At 36.4% G+C, this 18,260-nt stretch overlaps 1 protein-coding gene across 2 annotated transcripts in view; it reads left to right on the forward strand.

Moving 5' to 3' along the window:
* Window positions 1-1,482: 1,482 nt before the first annotated feature.
* Window positions 1,483-18,260, forward strand: part of LOC129247053 (ATP-binding cassette sub-family G member 1) — a 107,670-nt gene continuing 90,892 nt past the window's right edge. Inside the window, exon 1 of one of the 2 annotated variants that reach the window (XM_054885927.1) lies at window positions 1,483-1,735. The gene's annotated coding sequence lies outside the window, so the exon portion shown is untranslated. Of the gene's footprint in view, window positions 1,736-17,858; window positions 17,968-18,260 lie in introns of those variants that run through there. The other variant, XM_054885930.1, reaches the window with a different exon arrangement.

Genomic DNA, 18,260 nt, shown 5'->3' on the forward strand with positions numbered 1-18,260 from the left:
TTGGGCTGGCCAAGACGCTCCTTGTCTTCGGTGTGAAAATCACCACTTTTGAATCGTCGAAACCAGTACTCACATGTTGAAATCGACGGAGTATGGTCTGGGTAGGTCTCCTGCAGCAATTCACGGGCTTGGGATGTATTTTTTTTTCAAATTGAAGCAGAAAAGCAAAGCTTCCCGCAAATTACGTTTCGACGGCACGAAAGTTGACATACTCGGAGCACGAAAACACTGCGTTGTTTATACTTCAGCGAAATGACAGATACTGATAAACAAAGCCTAGGGATGAGGCTTTGTCATGAATATGTCGGAACATTGTCTTGACTCATTATTCTTCTCTTTGCAAATTTCACAACTCTAGGCAAGTAAGTTCTGCTCTAGTGCAAGGCGCAATCTCAACTGCCCGACCGCCTGACGGACTTACGAAACTGAGCCTGTATAATTTCATCATCTCAGTATTCTATTGCTCTCTCTGTTTCGCTTATATATTCCGCGCCTTACGACCAGACCTTACTCGACAACAGAGTCCGTCTCTTTTCCTCTGTCGTCGTGCACAAAGTTATACCTGCAGAAATATGGCGCCACCGAAAAATATACACATACAATGGTCATACTTAGCTCTTATTTAGCTGGAATTGGTACAATGGGCAAATAAGCCTATTCTGCGACAAATATATATTCAGTATTGCCAACGCGATAAAGTGATAAATAGCGCCATCTGTGTGTCACCTTTAAAACTAATTCAACCTCCAATATTTTGTTTTTAATTCTATGAATTATAAGAATAGACAGAATACAAAATTTAAAAAAATATATATATATTAATTAATTCGAATTTAATTTCGAAAAAATATAAAATGTCTAGACTTCAGAAAATCATTACCTGTATGAGTTGGAAAAATTGACTTTGAATTGAAAAAAATCGAAAAAAAAGAGTTTTTATCACCCTTGGTGAAGTCGCAGACGGCATCGGAGTCTATTAATTAATAAAAAATATGGCATATTAAATATGCAAAAATATAATATTATAACTCCTAATCACATATTCATGATAGCGTCTGCATTTTGTTTACATACAAAGAAAACATATATGTAGTCATAATCTTTTAAACTTAAACAGAAGCCGCACAATGGCCGGTTCAATTTCTTGTTCTCAAATCCGGTTGGAGAGTCTGTGCTCGCAATCTCTGACTGGGGATTCCTGAACTTAAATCTCGGCTGCCAGTTGATTGTTAAGCGAATTATTCGCATGCACAAATATTCATAACTACATATTTACTATATACATACATATATTATATTTATCGTGTTGTTGGTATTCATAACTACACAAATTGCTTTGTTGTTTTTGCGCTACTCATTTTCTACAATCAAATAATTGTAAGCCGAACTGTCGCGGCGTTGATGGCTAGCTGCTGTGTCTTAGGTATAGTATTCAGCTTGTTGTTCTCTGGCATTTTGCTTTTTTAGCGGTTAACTAAAAATCTTAGAAGTCAGTCGGCTAACGCCATTGGAATAACGCGGAATTATTAACTACTATAGTTCGAGAATTCGGAAGTAATTTCTATCTTCTGTACCAATTTTCCAGTGTTCTTCTGACTTGATTGAAAAATTGTGCGATTTTTTAAATGTAATGAAATGTAAAGTATCCTGCAGTTCATGATTGGTGTGTCATACATAAGTATAAAGCAAAGAAGGGAAAGGATCTGCAAATTTGATAAGGCGCCGAAATTTTAATGTAAGCACACTGAATTATTAATTTTTGTGGAAATTTTTTATTGTTCTGCGAAGAAAATAAGTAAATTAGTGCACAACTTTTTTCGAATATGTGTCGCACACGCCTTTTGGGAATCTTGGAGTGCTTGCAAATCATGAAAATACTTTTCAAAAAATGCATATGTCCTTCGGAGGTGACCTAAAAGTTTTGAGATAAAACCCAGATTTGCACAAATAATCGGAGAAGTAGCTCAGTTTAACCGTCCAAATTAAGATTGCAGAGCTTTTTATGTTTTTGGGAGCATAAATAAAAAACGAAAACACTTTCGTTTGTAAAATTTACATTTTTTTTAATTTACATTTATTTAAATTTACATAAATTTATGCAATTCAGTTACAGGCTCCGGCACTCGAAGTGTAACCAATTAAAAAATCCATAAATTTAGTTTGGAAAATTACTTTAAGTCAATTCAAAGTAAAAAATGTGTGAAAATAATACAAAATTATAAATAAAATAAAAAATAAAGAAAAATAAAAAAAATATGGCCACCTTTTGCCTTGACTATGTCCTTGAGACGGTCCAGAAACGAATCGCAAGCTGTCCGAATGTGACTCGCAGGTGTTTTAGCCCACTCGCGGACAAGGGCTTTTTTCAGCGCCGCGAGAGTGGTGAATTTTTTAGTTCGGACCTTGCACCCAAAATGGCCCAAAGAGAGTAATTAGTTGGATTCGCGTCGAATTTGACAGCCATTGTGTGGACGTTCGGAACGTTGTTTTTTAGCCAGACATGGTGCACTCGAGCTTTGTGAGACGGTCCCGAGTCCTGTTAAAACGTCCATGGCCTGCCACCAAAATGTTTGTCTGCCCTTGGCTTCAAAGCAACCTCCAGAATACTTGGTGATATTTCGCATATACCTTGACTACAGGCTCGATGAAATCGATGCTAGAGCGCCCAGCTGCGGTTATAGCGGCTCAAACCATAACTAGTGGCGGATACTGCCTCCTGGTGGTCAATCGATGACTCAAATTCTCGTATGAACGGTCGGTCAAATAAACCCTATCGTTTTGTGAGTTTAGAAATGGCCGAATTAGAGAAATTTTCTCGTCAGAAAACACAATTTTCGGAAATTGACCGCTTTCGGCCAAGCGAAGCAACTCCTTCGTTCTCTCAAGTCTGGCTTGTTGCTGCTTTGGTGTGAGATCATACGCCTTTTGGATCTTATAAGGCTTGACTTTGAAATCATTTTTCAGTATGCGGCGGATGCTACGGTCAGATATTTTCAGTTCTTTCGCCATGTGATTGGCACTTCGACGGGAATTTCGCTCAAGTCACTTCTTCACTTGGACCATTTCAAGTGGCGTTGCAGTCTTTTGATGACCACCTCTATGACGTTTCGCGATGCTACCAGAGACATTGTAACGAGTAATGGTGTGATAAACAAAAACTTTATTTACTTTAAGGTGCTCGAGCTCAGCAGCAATCGCCGGTCATGATTTTCCAACTAGATATAATAAAATCACACTATTACGTTTGAACTCCATTACTGATTTTCTTTTTTCGCGTTTACTCTCGGCAAAATGTTTCCGCGGGCTTGGAAACAATACTCTGGACTATCATTTAGCCAACTAACAGACAGCTGATGCCCGTGCATCAACTGCGCGAGCAGTGGGAAGATGGTTGCTTATCGCTAGTCACTACTTTCGTCTATAATTCAGGAAATTTTTGGATTCCTTTTCGAATTCCTACCTGGGTTTTGAGGTAATCCATAAAAAGAGTCAAATTTCAATTTCATTAAAAGAACGGTTAAATTTCTCTGTCTGATGGATACTACGGCTGGTCTAAGACCTTTCATTTGAGTGTTTTCAAATACAAGCACAACATTTTCATGCTGGAATATCACTCCATCGTGCCTTGCCTGGGATTTAAAAAAAAAAAAAATAATAATAATAATCATACATTTCCGTTAGGTGTTTGTTCGAGCTCTTCCTCCTATTTGTGGTGTGCATCTTGATGTTGTTCCGCAACTGTAGGTCCAGTTTTAAGCCGACTCCGAACGGCAAATGGTTTGTCATGAGGAGCTTTTTCATGGCAGAAATACACTCGGAGGTTTGCCAATGCCTGCTGAGGAGCGACCGCAATTAGAAAACACTTTTATCGGCTACTTAACGTTTTTCTCTAATTGCTCAGTTCAAGTGCATCGGTTACAATCGGTACCTATCCGAAGTTATCGTTTCATATTGTTCGTCTAGCGTAGAATAGATGGAATAGCCTTCATTTTACCGAATGCGGAACAAACCAACTGGTTTTCATGGTGATAGCAGTAGCACCAACACAAAATTTGTGTTTTGCTTTTGGCTTTTACATCGTCAAAGTCAAGGCGCATTCATTAAAGGTGGGGTCAGCCTGTGACCAGCATTGAATGAATTAAGAACCCGATTTGCCTGTATTGCTTAGAGGAGGCGGATAGCACTGAGCATTTTCTTTGTAAGTGTGCTCCATTTGCTAGAGAAATGCTACGAATTTTGGACTCCGACGTCATGAGAATGCGTAATATTTGTTCTCTCAAACTGGAGGATATTTTCAGATTTGCTAAAGAATCTGCTAAAGAAATTCTCCAAGGTCTAGCTACCTCTGTCTCTGTCTCTATTCTATCCTATCACTTTCTTTTTGTTACTTCTCTCCTTTCCTCCTTGACTATCTATCCTTTTTACTTTCCAGAGCTTTAAATACAGTAGGCGTTTTAGCCTGAGTGTTTTAGGAGATACCAAATCTCTCGTTGGTTCTTGGCTCGACTTTTTTCAAATTTGATTTAATTTTTCAAGGAATGCCATTAATATTTGGTTTTCTCCAACAACAAAAAAAAAAGGTTTAGATTGTTTCAACTAATTAGCGGAGCCGATAAACTAATCATAACTTTAAAGTGCCCTTTAACTATTTTCGTTTTCTCAGCTGCCTGTCAAAGAAAAATTTGTTAGTTCCGAAATTACGGAAAGGTTGAAGTAAAAATCCTTTTTTAGTTTCAGCATTTTTTAAGGCTGGTATACAGGTGAGTCGCACGAGTTGTTCTTTATTTACTTCGTCTTAATTAATTTTATTTAATTTTTAATGAGTAACAAACTTTAAAGTGGACAATTATTCGAGCGTTTAAAATGTTTGGCAATGGCAAACCTCCTTCGAGTGTATTTTTGCCTTGAAAAAGCTCCTCATAAAAAATCTCACTTTCGGAAACGTTCAAAGTGTAGGTCCCTCCATTTATTTATTTATTTACTTGTGGAACAAAATCGAACTCGGCCAAACAACGCGCCAATTATTTATTTATTTTTTATTTTTAGTTGCCAGGGCGCCCAGCTTTGGCGTATAGGTTCGAGATATGTAAAGGGTGTTTTTTTTAGAGGTTAGGTTTTCAAGATGAAATAAAACGTATATAATTTAATGTTATGACCAAGAATTTAGCTTTATCATAAAGATAAGGGTTTGCCATTATGTTTTAAAAATGATTTCGGGCAAGTGGCCGCCGCGGCTGACTCGAATAAATTCCAGCCAAGAGGCCCAATTTTCGACCACATTTTGCAGCAATTGGGACCGTATGTCAGCAATAACGCGCCGAATATTCTCTTCCAAGACGTCAATCGTCTCGGGCTTATCTGCGTAGAAAAGCGACTTCACATAGCGCCACAAGAAATAGTCCAGCGGTGTTATATCGCACGATCTTGGAGGTCACGCCACAGGTCCACGGCGCGAGATAATGCGCTCACCAAAAGTTTCCTTCAATAAATCGATTGTTGCGTTGGCTGTATGGCATGTAGCGTCGTCTTGTTGGAACTAAAGATCGTCTACATCAACATCGTCCAATTCAGGTACGAAAAGGTCATTAATCATGGCTCTATAGCGCTCTCCATTGACTGTAACATTATGGCCGGCTTCATTTTTAAAGAAATATGGACCAATGATTCCCTCTGCCCGTAGAGCACACCAAACAGTGACTTTTTGAGGATGTAACGGCGTCTCAGCAATGGCTTGTGGATTATGTTCACTCCAAATGCGACAATTTTGCTTATTGACATACCCATTCAACCAAAAGTGAGCTTCAACGCTGAACAAAATTTTCTTGTGAAAATCGGGATCGGTGGCCATTTTGTTTTGGGCCCAAATTTGCACGATTTGCAAACGTTGTTCAGGTGTAATTCTATTCATTATGAAATGGCAAACCAAACTGAGCGTAAATCAAGTGACAGCTGTCAAAAAGACCATCTACGAAAAAAGTACTGCCAACTTCAAAACCTAACCTCCAAAAAAACACCCTTTACTTACACATATATAAATACGTAGCACTTTGTCTCAACCAGAAATTTTTCCGAGTAGTTCAAGTTTTCCTTACAAATCTACTTGATTTTCTGCTTTATATAATATTTATTTCTACGTAATAAATTCTCACAAAATATTTTACTTTGCAATTATTCAATAATTATCGCTTCATATATTTGCTCGTAATTAGAGATGGATGTGTACTTTATATTGTACATGCCCATATATATATACAGTCTGCCTAATAAAAGCGTGGCCGGCATATGAGTGCAATAGTATACCGAAGCTAAAAACGTTCCCCGGAAGACGCAAAAAAAAAAAAACCTTAACGTTGCGTGAAGCTGAAGTAATGTAGTTTCAAGGAAAAGTTGTATTAATGTATCCAAAGGTATGAATGAAGACGTTTACGGGTAGAAGACCGCTGTTCCCAGTATCACACATTGAAAAAAGACTTGCATGGGCTAAGGCAAATTTAGAACGGAATTGGAGCAACGCGATATTCACGGATGAATCTTCCTTTCGGACGGATGGTTGCATACATCGATTTTGGTGTTCTGCTGATAATCGATGATTCTAGTTAAGATTCATGTAGGGCTGCTTCTTCGAAAAATTATTTGGCCGTTTACTTCCTTTTACCGCCAATTTGAATAGAGTTTCGATGAATAAGATTTACAAAAAAACATTATTGATGTTTGGAAGAATTAGCAAATCTTGGGATTTACAAGAAGGCATTGATCCTACGTAACGAATTTGGATTGACCTTCACAGTCGCCTGATGTCAAACCTATTGAAAATGTTGAGGCAATAGTTAGGCAAAAACTCAAAGGAAAACAAATATGAACGATCAAAGAGTTATCAAGGAAATTTGGCTAATTTGGAGTTGGTTACCTTCACATTTTCGGGCAGTTAATACTGCATTTCTCCGAACTTCGAACAGATCTCTCTATCCGCAAACTAGAGTTTGAGGCTCATGCTATGGCAATCTTTCCAGATAGGAAGGATTGGATCGAGGAGAAAATCTGCACCGAAGCTTGCACCTCTGTCTTCACCGACGGCTCCAAGATGGAATCGGAGTCGGAGCATATAAACTGCCGAATACTGCTAGTGTTTTTCAAGCAGAAGTCTTTGCGATCCTGCAGGCATGCAAAATGCTTAGGGAGCGCGGGAGCGAGGAAGATATTAACATTTTCTTTGATAGTCAAGCCGCGATCAAGGCACTGAAGACGCCATGGCGCAGAACCAAACTCCTGTAAGAAGGAAATCAAATCTCCTGAGTGTGCAAGTAACATTTCTCTGATCTGAGTTCCAGGACATAGGAACATAAAGGAAAATGAAATTGCTGATGAGCTTGCCAGAAAGGGGACTGAATTGGCCTCAGAGACCTCCTACCCGGTCATCGATACCCCCCCCATATAGTTGTTAAAGGGGAACTGCTCAAATTACTTCTCAGGAAAACGCAGAAAAAATGGAGCTGCATTTCTTCATGCGCTATTTCGAAAACCCTTTGGCCCCAGTACAATATACGAAGGACTCAGAAAGTCTTGGGGACTCCTCGCCATTCAATTTCCAAACTCGTAGCTGTGTTTATCGGTCACCGGACGATCGGCACATACGCAGAAAAGCTAGGGCTACTTAGCCCCCATTGCAGAAATTGTGAGGACCTTTCAGAGAAGCAGATTGTTGAGCTCTTTCTGTATAAATGTCCGGATTTGACAGCTAGACGATTAAGGTGCCTGGGTGCTCCTTTATTTGACAGCTTGGGGCAGTGCGCCAACCTACATAAATCCCATGAATCTTCTGCATTATATCAAAAGTTCTGGCTGGCTGTTGATATCTTCCTATTGGAGGTCTCATAATTGTATCAAAACGGCGCTTCAGTGATACTTGAGGAGTGCCAGACTGGCACTTCAACCATCCCACAAAGTATGATTCGCAGTCATTGTAGGTGGCGTTGCGCTGCCGTTAAAAATATTGTATACCGCGGCCTTTTATCGCTTCGACGTAGCAGAGCACTGCCGTTCTTCGCTCTACCCCTTCGCTGTCAAAACTGTTACGCTCTCACGCAATTCATTTCTGTAACGGTTCAATTAATTCAATTGCCAATTGTGAGCAAATGGAAGCTAAGCTTCACGGACATTTTTTATTTTTATTAAAAGAGCATATTGGGTTCTGAGTAATGATCGGGTGTTACGTTAAACACAACTGCAATATTTAAATTGTTAACCTATGAATTATACAAAATTTTTAATTAAAAGTTGAATAAATTTACAGATTTTAATGAATTTCCTTAAACACTTAAAATACGATTTTTCATTTCGCACTCCACTTTACTGGTAGTGACTATAAATTTTATGGTATAAATTGTGTATACTAAATATTATAAGCCCATACAATGCAGTTTGTTAGAATCGATTTGGTCAAATAGTTTCTAAGTTATGGCAGTCACGCTTCTATTAGACAGACTGTAGATGCACATGTACTTATACTGATGTGTGTAAATACGATACATCTGCTGATCTTCTCACAAAGCTGTTGATTAACCAACATTGACAAAAATAATTATTAATTTTCTACACAGGCCCTGCTTACTACAATTACTAATTAAACATTAAGTCAGAAGACAAGCATTTCTGCTTGTTCGAGCTGAAGTGCATATTATCTATAAATATTATATATGGCGCATATGTATGTATGTATGTACGTACAAACAGATGCATAAAAGTGTATAATTATGCGTAACAGTATCATCAGTTTACATATTTACGTACATAGATATGTACATATGCAGTATATGAAATTGTACAGGATGTTCTGCATTCACTGATTTCAACTACAAAAACATCTAACTAAATATTTATAAAGACGTTTTTGTAAATATTGTACACCTGTGAATTCGAGCACTTGTTGCAAATTTTCACTTAATAGCTTGATATTACATGTACACACACACATACACAAACATACTTTAGCATGCACATTCATATTAGGTTGGTCGACTCAATTTAACCCATTACCTACCTATGTATAATGTTTGCAAAAAAAGTTCTCTGGGGCCGGGTGAAATTTAAAAGAATCAAGAACAGGGTGCATCGCTTTTTGTGGGAAGATAGGGGATGGTGACAGGAGCAAGAAACCGTATGGGAGCAAAAGGGGAAATGCTTCGTTTTGAGTTTAGGGCGAATTTTGTAATTTTAGGTACTTTTTTCTTAACACTCTTTACTTGCCGTGGTATTATTTTAATTTAAGAAGGTTATATTTATCTCTAATGATAGCTAATAGTCTGGGCTTTTCAAAAAATGCTTCGTAAACTTTCGCCTTCCCTTCTGCCAGAAGTTATGGGACGTGAAATTAAAAAAATTGGAAGAAATTTCTTTATATTTTATATTTTTACGATTTAAAAATGTTGGAAGAAATTTCTTTAATTTTTTCGCCGTTTTCTTGCAAGTTTTGATAAAATTTTACTTTATATGCAGGTTAAAAAATATATACACAATTTTCTAAAAAAAACACAATTGCAAAAAGCTGTACATTAAGTGTTTTTCAACAATTTTTTACCTTGCCTGAAATAGTTTCAAAATAGCAATAATAGGCCACTTCTTTTCGCCACGCATTAGCAAGTGGCAAATAGGAAAAGCAACTGGTATAAATACTTATATAGTAACCATATCTAGCATAGCAATAGAGCTACCTAAACATTAAAAATTTTTTTTTTTAATTTTTTGTGTTATTAACGGTTATCGAAACACTCAAATGTAGGGAGTTTTGTGCATTAAACATTTTAAGCACCTTTTTGTACTTTTCTAACTTCTTCTTTAAATACGGAAAAAGTCCGTTTCATGGCACATGAAAGTGTTTATCCATCCGATGAATTATAAAAAAAAACGAATAGAAAAAAAATGAAACTGTTGAAGAACGGTTGTAATCAGAAATTGGTACATAAGTTTTTCATCAGATCACCAGAAGGCCTCAGCAGCAAGAATATCTCTGTTCAAAGTCAGCACTAATTTGTTTTCGTTCTGCTCAATACTCGCTGACTTCTCATTCTCAGAAAAATTATAGGTCTATAATCGCTTCCTTATTAATGCCCGAAAAGTGTGCATAACCAGAATGCTTCTGATTCACTTTTTCACTTTACGGCGGCTGCCACCGGGTACATAAAATATCAAATTGATGAAACATTTTTTTTTCTAGCAGCGCTCGTCCTTCGGCAGGCAATAGAAAAATACACTGCTCTTATTTGTCATCAAAAAAAAAAAAAAAAAAATTCTCATAAAGCCGATTTGAAGTTTAGAGGCGGCTTAAAACTATGTTACCACTTATTGTAAATCAAATGAAAATCATTTTTCTCTAAAAGATTATTTTCCGCATTTTAAGTAAGTAAAAAGGCAAACAAATCGATCACCCTACTGTGCATATTACATATGAATGCTAATATAAATGCACATTAACCGAAAACCTACGTATACTAAAAAAGTGTTGTAGCTGTCATGGTGAATGACTTGCATTCCGGCTGCATTGTTACTCATCTCTCCTCTACGACAGTTTTCATTTCATGCGCCGCTATTTTTATTATTATAATCATTTAACCCTTAATTGATCTATTCGAAGGCCTTATGACAGAATATAATGAATTTGCCGTAACGTAATTTTAGATGAACTGTGGGAGAGAAATAGATTGAAGGCGCTAAAATAACGAACTTTTGTAATTCAAATTGACTGGTACTCTCAGTCTAAGATCAGAGTAGCGCTACTGCCGTATGGACTACTTTCTATAGTCTCTCAACAGTTACCTTTTTTAACCAAACACAAAGTCACATTGTGCAAATATGCTAACTGTATGTACGTAAACATATTTATAAAAGATACCCGTTAAGGAAAATTGGAAGTCCGCAGGTGCGTGCCTAAGGCCGTTCGCTTCGCTTTGCCGCAACGCGCGAAACTCGAGTGGTTGCTACAATGAATGCTTCGCCAGTGGAAGATTTAAGCTTAGAAATGGGTGAACTGTGCATAATAATTTTAGTAAAATTTATTAATTACAATAACGCATTTGCTGAATTTGTACTTATTTTAATGTAGGAGTATCTTGGGTTCAAAATTTTTGAAATAATTTTATTTGTGTTTAACTGATGATTGTCGACGCACGCGAATAGATGACAGTTGCCCATTTTACACTTCGTTTTAGAATTGGCGTTCCTCAACTTTGGCTATGTCAACGTCTTCATATAAATGATGCGTTCATAGTCTGCTGTCGAAGAGATACCTACGCAAAGGCAACGTCAAAGTTGTATGGAAACGGGCCTTTAGCACTGATCTCCTGAGCTCTGAGTCTCTGGATGAGAAGGCAGAGTGGCATCTTCCGGGCATTAGTTTTTGATATAATTCATATGTACATATTCTCATCCCAAAAATAGCCAATTTTCAATGAGAATATGAGATTACTCTAAGCGTGGATTAATTATTTATTTAGGATTTTTTTTTTCATATTTAACCAACATAATACTTTCCTGAAATGTGTAGAGTAGAATTGTATAGATTGAAGTTGTAATGCAATATTTAAACGTAAGATTCTTTGAAAAGTGACGCCTAGATGTCAGTAGTGAATAATTCCTAGACGGTACCTGTTTTTATGCCATCTTTGACATTTGTCAAGTGGACAGATATACAATTTACACAATGGATTAAACGCGTTAAGATTATTGAAGCTTTTTTATGAAAGTGGTCGATCCTTAAGAATATTATTTCGCAAGATCAGTGATTTTTTTGGTGGAAATAATCGTCCGAATGAGTCGACCATTAAAAGGTTCGTGAAATAATTTCAAGAAACTTATTCTTTTGAACATAGAAAAAGGATTGGCGGACCAAAAACTGGACGTTCTGTTAAGAATTTTTTTAGTGTAGGGCAATTGCTCAACAATTAGGCATTCATGAATAGACTGTTTGGTGAATTTTATTTGTGGATGTGCTCATGGTGGACATTTAAATGATGTCATTTTACAGATATAACTGTTAAGAGCCGTCTTCTAGGCGCGTCTTATGAAAGACCATTTATAAATCATCAAAGCGGCACTCATCTTCGACGTCCATTTTACCAGAACCGAATTGTCTGAAATCATTGTATTTTGGGTCCATGAGCAAAACCAATTTTTTTACCCCCTATTCCGACTTTGCATTTAGGTTGTAGTAGTAAATTTTTTTATTTGCATACGAATATAATTACGCAGTGGTTTTTGTTTTGGCTTCTTATGACTTTCTTATTAAGGGTTAAAAGCGAATAGTCGTAGGTATGTATGTATGTTTACGCACATAAGTAGTTATGGTACACATATACATACATACATACTCGTATGTACGTGCGTATGCGTATTTAGTGAGTGGCGCTAACCTTGACCTTATAACCAATATGGCGAGAGAAAAAGAGAAATTGATAAGTAGGTTCGTAGTTAAATATTGATATGAGAAAGTACGTATGGAATGCTCTGCAATATCCTGGTAATATTACAAAAGCATGGGAAGAAAGCATATGGCTGAGAATGTGCAGAACACTTATTTGACGCAATTAAAGAGGGATGGAAAGGAGGCAGGCAATTAGTGAGTGATTCAGAGATTTGATCTTCGCCTGAAAATTTAATATCGCTATCTTGAAATTATTTAAAAATCTGGAAGGTGAAGGCAACCCTATTCACTTCCACAGACCTTCGGTAAACATATCGCACAGTAAATACAAAAGAGTCCCAATTCAAAATTTTTCTATATCCATTTTTCCAATAAAACTAACTCAAAGCACGCAGCTCTCACTACCCAAGAATTTCTATCATCTATTCTATCTTTTCACCACTATCTTCCTTAACTGGAAAAGTATCGTTATGTTAGATTTTGTGTTCATCGCGTCGCTTGCGCACTATCAACCAAGGACTACATATGTACATATTTTCAGTTGTGTCAATGTTCTTAAGGACGACTGATTTGAGTTGTGTCGCTATTTTATAGTCGTTGTGGTATATTAATTGAGTTTGTGCTTCTTTATCTGAAAAAAGTTAATACAATAAATAGGCAGAATTCGTGATAATACCACTAGCAAAATGAAAAAATTTCTGCGAAAGAAATTTATCTTTTATTTCCTTAGTCAAAATAGAAACTCTATAAAACTTCAGCAAACTGATTTTCAAGAAAGTCTTCTTCTTTATGGAACTCAATTTAACTTTATATAATATTACAAACACTTTTACAGAAACTGTTTACTCTCCTCTCGTGAAGATTTGAAATTTCACGAGTTGCGATTCTTTTGGCCTTTTACTAGGACCTGAAGAGGTTGCAAATAAAAAATAAAACATTTTCCTGCTAAATTTAGTTTTGGTCCTTACAAATAAAGCTCAAACGTCCGAAATAACTGTGTGCAGCAGTATTTATAGTCCAGAGTAAGTGACTGATTGAAACAAAACAGGGAGAGCCGTTTGCTCTTGCAAAAACTTCTTCAACCGTTGAGGGACTTAGCGTTGCATATGTATTCAAAATTCGTGGAATACTTTTTATAGTATATTATAAAACTGTACTTTTTCGATTTATTATTGAACTTTTAAAACCCTCTCGTAATGAGAGCATTAGTGTGCGGCAATAGTATTTTGCACGTAGGGAATATATATACATGCATGTACAGGGTGGCGCACGAATCGTGCGACAAAAACAAAACGTAGTAACTTTTTTTCTAATCAATGTATTTAACTTTTTGTTTTTTTATTGTATAGATAATTCAATTTTATTTTATGTAACTAATTAATTTTGAAAATAATAGAACGTAAATGACCTCCATGCTCATTCACGCATATGCGACACCTGATGAGAAAATTGTTCATTGCGCACTGAAGGGTTGAAGTCGGGATCGCCTCAATTATTGTTGTGATGGACTGCTTCAATTCAGTCAAATTACTTGGTTTTGCTTTATACACCTCTTGTTTGAGATAACCCCATAGAAAAAAATCTGGTGCAGTGAGGTCAGGTGACCTTGGGGGCCAGCGGAAAGTGGAATTTCTGGATATCAATTTATTTCTAAATTTTCGTTGGAGCTCCTCCATAACCGGTCTGGCTATATGTGCAGTTGCTCCATCTTGCTGGAACCAAATGCTGTTAAAAGGGATACGTCTTCGCCGCAGTTCTGGATAAAAAAACTCCTTCAACATGTTTAAATAACGGTCCCCATTTACAGTCGCTGTTACACCGTTTTCTTCGAAGAAGTATGGCCCGACAATGCACCTTGATGAAACTGCGCACCACACTGTGACTCGTTCTGGGTGCAGTTCCATCTCATGGAGTATTTGCGGATTTGATTGACTCCATGTGCGGCAATTTTGCTTGTTTACATTGCCGTTTAGATCAAAATGGGCCTCATCAGACATAAACAAGCAATTTATGAAGTTGTTGTCTTCTTCGGCCATTTCAATAATTTTTTGGCAAAATTCCAGGCGAATAGGCAAATCCAGAGGGTTTAATTTGCTTGTGATTTGAACTTTGTACGGAAACAAGTTTAAGTCATCATGAACTATCCGCTGCAATGACCGTCTGCTAACTCCAATTTGCGCCGACAAGTTACGAGTCGAAACTCTTGGATTTGCCTGAATTGACGATGCTACAGCCGCGATTGTGGCTTCGACCCGAACATGGGGATCTCGATGGTACGGTCTGCGTGCGATGCTTCCAGATTCAGCAAACATGTTCACCAGCCTCATAATGGTCCATCTGCACGGGGGAGTGCCGCCAAACTCCCGCCTAAATTCCCTTTGGACGGAAATGATGGACTGCAAAGCATGGTACCGCTGCACTATCCAAATCCTCTTTTCGGTATCCCAAGCCTCCATTTTTTGTAAATCTAAATACTAATCTGCAAAATAAAAAAAAGCCGATTACTCACACAGAAAAAAAGTTATTACGTTTTGTTTTTGTAGCACGATTCGTGCGCCACCCTGTATATGTATATACTTATATATATGCATTTGCAATTACATTTGTGTATATGCACCATGTATGAGGTCATCAATTAATGCATATGCATGCGCATATTTTATTGGCCACGTGCATTTACACACTTACGTAAGTAGATAAAAAATGTATGCATGTATGCGTGTATGTATGTACATATATGGACATTCCCTGCAACAATTCTAACTATATCCAAAAGGGTACAAATTTAAAAAGAAAATACCCGGAAAAGTTATGGCAACTGTAAGTGCACATGTATATCGTGCAGCAAAAAAATTCTTACAGAAGACTTAACGCCGACTCGTTCTATTGACTCAGATAAAATAAATACTCGCTTTTGCATTTTTGATGCATTTTTCAATATATTTAGATATATTAGAATCGAGATGATATAATTTTGCTTTCAAGAATTATGATCAGCTATTAATACACAGAATAAAAATAAAAATAAATAATAGGCGCGTACACTTCTGTTAGGTGTTTGGCCGAGCTCCTCCTCCTATTTATGGTGTGCGTCTTGATGTTGTTCCACAAATGGAGGGACCTACAGTTTCAAGCCGACTCCGAACGGCAGATATTTTTATGAGTAGCTTTTTCATGGCAGAAATACACTCGGAGGTTTGCCATTGCCTGCCGAGGGGCGACCGCTATTAAAAAAATGTTTTTATTAATTTTGCTTTCACCGAGAACCAACGACCTCTCTGTGAATTCCGAATGGCAATCACGCACCAACTCATTCGGCTACGGCGGCCGCCTAGAATACATACAGCAAAATAATAAATCGATCTTTTATTGCTTAAATACACAAGACGTTTTACGAGTACTAAGAAAGTATAAAAACCTAAAAATCTTGGCCAATGGGTATTCACTTGGACGCACAATTGCTCATTCTGAATGCCCCCTGTAATACGCAAAAGATATATGTACGTTGTACATACATACATGGGGTTCCTCCAGCTTGTATCCAGGGGTATCTATAATAAATAAAAATATAGTTATTTGCATTCATTTACGATCTAAGATAAAATTCAAGAGGAAATTGTTGTTTTAATGCATTTCGCATGGGGATGCCTCATTAGATGCCAATTGCACCCCACCACCTGCACTCTGAATTCATTAGTATAGTTTTTCCTTGCCGGGGAGATATGTAGTAGAAATATGCCCGCTCTTTCTCCTAATATTTTCCTTAAGTATTTATATTTGAAAATATGTACATGTACACCTACACACAAGTAAATATAATGAGCAATCTAGTCCTTTGATTGTGGCATTTGTTTATACTTATATAGATGAGCGCATTAGAGTGTAAGTTACAGTGAGTAGTCGCCTTCAATTGACTCTTTAAGTGAAATAAGCAACAACAAAAAATTGCAAGAGACCTACTGCCATGGAACTACTCAAAAAATTGGGAAAGGCAACAGAAAAAGAATACACCCATAGCAATAGAAAAAGTCGCAAAATACACTCACACATAAACATGTTATAGCTACAACAATTTGATTCGCATTATAAAAAGAGCAACAGAATTGATATCATTTGGAAAGGCAGAGGTCTTGTCGCTCACTGCACGATTGTCGTCAGATAAATGCAGCTGTGTAGCCGTAATCGAAAGTGCTTGTACGTGGCATATTGGGCGCTAGTCTATAGATTCGGTTCCAACTTCAAGGGCATGAGAGAGGTGAAGATTGAGGCAACAACTGATTTAATTTTATCTACTTGTACAAGTTTTGTTTGCCGAGATTAAAACAGTTCTGAAACCGAATTTGGAAATATTTTGATCTCTCAATATTCAAAAGTATTGTATTAACAGCAATAATAAATACTAAATAGTAAATAAAAATAATAGATAAAAATAATGAATAATAAATAATGATAATATGTAAATGTATTAATGTAAATAATAACACTAAATAATATTAAATATAATAAAAAAATAATAATAAATTAATAATCATTAAAATAAAATAATAATTCTAGAAGAATTTTGATAAAAACATATTTGTAACTTCTACATTTCAAAAATTAAATGAAAAATTGAAGCGTAGGGATATTTTGTCTTTTAGTTTTCTGATAATGCATCCTCAAATTGAGGCACCTCGAACACAGCAATATCGGTGAAAACGCTAAGCAAAGTTAAGACGCCCAACTTTAAAGCACGGCCTAAACCTGTCAAGGTTCTATACGTCGCACTGCTGTGATTTTTACCTATTACGCAAATGCAGTATTTTCTCGATAAGCGCGAAAACTTAATTCTCACGTTAGATATTATTTTGTTGTTAAACTCGATAAACGCGGTTCGGACTTCATTTTCCGTATTTTGAAACAAGTCGGCTATGTTTTAACTGTAACCATGGCATTGAGATTTTGTTTGAAATTACCAATGACAAGTTCCTTTACTTGAATGAACAGAGAGCAGTTTATCAGTTGCTTGCAAAAGTTCTTCCTAGTTATTTTGTCTCCGACAAAAGTGGCCATAAAATATGAGCTTATCTCTTTAAAATGTTGGTACTTTTTTTATGTTCGAAGCTACTTGCCTTATTAAACGTGATTTTCTGTTATGAATGAGTTAAAACTACTCAAGCTTGGAGAAATATTTGTAAATAAAGTTTATTATACAAATATGCATTTTTGAATAAGAACTTTCGCACTTACAGCGAACTGGGAGTAAAAGAACATAACGTCACCGTTAAGGCAAACTTTTATCAGGAGGCTACTGTAGATACAAATGTACTTGGTTTTATGCATCAATACTATGCAAAATTTTAGTTATTCAGTACTTTAGTAGTTTCCTTAAGCGATCCAGTGTGGCAGCGACCATTGCAACGCGCGTGTCGATAATTTCTCTATCAGTTGCACCATTATCCATTAACCATTGTCCGTTAATAATAGTTTTTTATTTCTTTTTGAAAATAATAATAAAATTAATATAGTTACATAAAAATGGTGATAAGCCAAACAAAAATATGCAGAACAAACGTGTAAGTTGCAAGAATGAGGGTAATTGCAAGTTTATGAAAAAGTATTGATATTTTAATTTTGAATAATTCTAAAGATATAAAAATTTTGTATTGCGAATTTACGACTGAGAGCATCGAAAGAAATGCATACAAATGTTTATTTTATAAATATATACTCAACAAAATAATATACATGGATACATATGTATGTATGTATGTACGTATCATGCGAGAGAATATTTTATGAATAGTGGAAATACGCAAAGTAAAGATAATTTAAAAAATAACTGCAGGATAGCAATAAATAATTAAAA

This window comes from Anastrepha obliqua, chromosome 5, assembly GCF_027943255.1.
Source record: "Anastrepha obliqua isolate idAnaObli1 chromosome 5, idAnaObli1_1.0, whole genome shotgun sequence".
Classification (NCBI taxonomy): Eukaryota; Metazoa; Arthropoda; class Insecta; order Diptera; family Tephritidae; genus Anastrepha; species Anastrepha obliqua.